Source organism: Orcinus orca, chromosome 8 (assembly GCF_937001465.1).
Source record: "Orcinus orca chromosome 8, mOrcOrc1.1, whole genome shotgun sequence".
NCBI classification, from domain to species: domain Eukaryota; kingdom Metazoa; phylum Chordata; class Mammalia; order Artiodactyla; family Delphinidae; genus Orcinus; species Orcinus orca.
This window is the reverse complement of record NC_064566.1, coordinates 45,927,255-45,930,728: the sequence shown is the minus strand read 5'-3', so window position 1 is coordinate 45,930,728 and position 3,474 is coordinate 45,927,255.

Below are 3,474 nucleotides of genomic sequence, written 5' to 3'. Positions count from 1 at the left end.
GAGGGGAATCCAGTCTGAGGCCTCTTATCGAGTCCCGTGAACTGAAAGTGCTGTGCACAGATGCACACACGTGCGAGGAATGCTGCCCTACCCCACTGCATTCTTTCCTTCTAAATGAGAGAAATACATAGAGTATATACTATATAACCATTTAAAGCAAAGTTTCAAGGAATTTTTATGACTTAGGGAAATGTTTGAGTTATAATGTTAAAGTGAAAAAAAAATCAGGAAGCAAAATTGTATAAGGGATTTTTTTTTTTAAAGCATTAAAAGAATGGAGGCCTAACAATGACTGTCATTTGAGCGGTGAGATTGTGGGGTATTTCCCACTCTTTTCTCCTTTATGAACCTTCTATATTTTAAACAATGAGCCTTTATTTTGTAATCAGAAAAAATACACTTTAAAAATGTTTGACGTTATTAGCATGTGCAGTTAGTACAAATTGGGCAAGTCAGCCAGCTTGCAGAGACTTGTCCAGTGATCACACCTGCAGGCCCTAAAATTTCTGGTAATGAGATTATTCCCTTGAATCCAGGGGCACCTATGTGACCTGGGCTGGGTCAAATGGAGTTTCTCCTGGAACCCTGAAGTATCTCCATTTGCTATTAATATGTTGGCAAAGATGGGAAAGCCAGACTTTCCACTGCTTGGAAAAAGCCTATTGCAGGAGGAGAGAATGAACCAGCACAGAACCAGAACTGAGAAATGAGGAGAGCAAGATCTGACAGTGTTATCAGTCCCTGAAGCCAATCTTAGTTTGGTTCCATTACTGTATTTATTCCCCTTTTTGTCCTAAGCTATACTGAGGTGAGTCTCTGTTGCTTGTAATTAAAAGAGCTTGAGTGGTGCAACATATTTCTCTAAACTGACAGCCATGAATTAAATATTCTAGGCATTGTATGACTGAGAAGTGTATGCCAAAGATTCTAGGGTTCCTGATAAATCCCTTTGTTAAGGCTCCTGCTGTGTCAAGACTCGTGTGTGATGGCAGCAGACTCCTCAGTATCCCACCCTGGCCTGCCTCATTTTTTCTGGTTACATGTGGTTAGAGCATCAATTTTCTAGTGGTTCTTTTGTGTGAAGCACCATGCACAGCAGTTCCAGAAAGAATTCTGCTGATAGACTTGACCTCTCCTGAACAGGATTAGAAAACACACAGTTTTATTAACAGCTAAAGAGACTTACCCAGCCTGGTGATTTAGACAATAATTAGACTGTGCAGTCTGTTTTCCTGTCTGTATACACTATTGCTATGAGGTCAAAGATGCTTTTTTTTTTTTTTTGGTTGTGCTGTGCGTCATGCGGGATCTTAGTTACCGACCAGGGATCCAACCCATGCCCCCTTCATTGGGAGCACAGAGCCTTAACCACCGGACCGCCAGGGAAGTCCCAAAGATGCTGTTTTTTTTTGTTGTTTTTTTTTTTGCGGTATGCGGGCCCCTCACTGCTGTGGCCCCTCCCGCTGCGGAGCACAGGCTCCGGACGCGCAGCCCCAGCGGCCATGGCTCACAGGCCCAGCCGCTCTGCGGCATGAGGGATCCTCCCGTACCGGGGCACGAACCCGTGTCCCCTGCATCGGCAGGCGGACTCTCAACCACTGTGCCACCAGGGAAGCCCAACAAAGATGCTGTTTTTGAATGAAGAACCGGGAGATAAAAACCAGCGAGGAGTCTTAAATTTGTATTTGACATATAAATTTGGGAAAGGATGGTATTTATGCCTCTTCATTCAGAGAGGTGGAGGGAATATTGAAGTTGGAGAAGGCAGAGGATCTAGTTCCCAAACAGATTCCTGGCTCCAGCTTTTTTTTTTTGGCCGCACAGCAAAGCTTGCGGGATCTTAGTTCCCCCACCAGGGACTGAACCCAGGCCATGGCAGTAAAAATGCCGAGTCCTAACCCCTGGACTGCCAGGAAATTCCCTCCTGGCTCCAACATTGAATGGACTGAAGTACAGAGTAGAATTGCACCCAGTTTTACTTTGTCGATTACATTCTTTGGTTCAGTTTTTCAATCAACATGTATTTTGAGGACCTGCACTGTGCTGGGGATTACTAACTAGTACTAGGCACTGAGCTACAAATACAAACAAGGTAATCCCCCACCCTCTCCATTGCACTCAGTTACATGGAGGTATTAGAAACGTCTAACTATATATACAGTAAAATAAGTGCATTTGTTTTAACTTTTAAAAAAATTATTTTATTTATTAATTTATTTTTGGCTGCATTGGGTCTTCATTGCTGCGTGTGGGCTTTCTCTAGTTGTGGCGAGCGGGGGCTCCTCTTCATTGCGGTGCGCGGGCTTCTCATTGTGGTGTCTTCTCTTGTTGCAGAGCACGTGCTCTAGGCTCACCGGCTTCAGTAGTTGTGGCACATGGGCTCAGTAGTTATGGCTTGCGGGCTCTAAAGTGCAGGCTCGGTAGTTGTGGCGCACGGGCTTAGTTGCTCCACGGCATGTGGGATCTTCCCGGGCCAGGGCTCAAACCCGTGTCCCCTGCATTGGCCGTCGGATTCTTAACCGCTGCACCACCAGGGAAGCCCAATAAGTGCTTTTTTAGGGCATGCATAGGCCACTGTGGGGACAAAATGATAAGCAATTAATCCAGTGGAGAGAGGGGTGAATGTTGCTGCTCCCAGGAGAGGTGACACTTCATCTAGGTCTGGAAAGATGAGTAAGAGTGTGCCAAGTGGATAAAGTATCAATAGAAGGGTTTCTTAGGTAGAGGGATTAGCATAAACAGGGCACAGAGGAATGGAGCTGTGTGGGGTGTTGGGATGGGGAGGATGTACTGTGCGTCAGAGGAGAGGAAGTGAGCTAGTGTTGCCCAATTGTACTGGGAACCCAGATTCACTTTGTGAGGTTCATGTTTTCCATTGCTGGGTTTCAATTCTGTGATAAACTGCTGAGAAATACGGATTTCTGTTTATTCTTGTTCAGAGAAGAGTTGAAAATAATGATGAATGAACAAATGAAAGAAAAATATATAATAGGTCCTAGGCCTTGTCAGTCAAGGAAAATGACTCTGGGAGGAAAAGGAGGGAAGAGCTTCGATCACCATTGCAACTTTGGCCTCTTCCAAGCCCCCTCTTCTGGCAAGAGCCCAGCGTCCGCTCCTACTGCAACACTGGTCCTGCCGTCTGCTCCGTTAGCAGGCCAGTTGCAGGCACTATTCCTCCTGTCGCCTGTACCATCCTACTGCCTCCAGTGTTCCCGGTACTGCCTCCCCTGTGCCCAGGCCCCTGTGCCTGAGCCTTGGGCATAGCCACCCCCATGCCCCTTCCTAGCCTCTGGTCCCTGAACGCTGAGCAGCCCCAGCAGAGACAGGAGTTCGGGCAGGTGGAGGTCAGGGCTGTGCTTTGGAGCTAAGCATCCCTTCGCCCTTGGCACGGGCCACGGCTTCTCTTCCTTTCTTATTCCTTGGCCGGTGCTGTTGAGCCCCCGGGGTGTTGCTGTTATGATCTTGGCTGGAGTG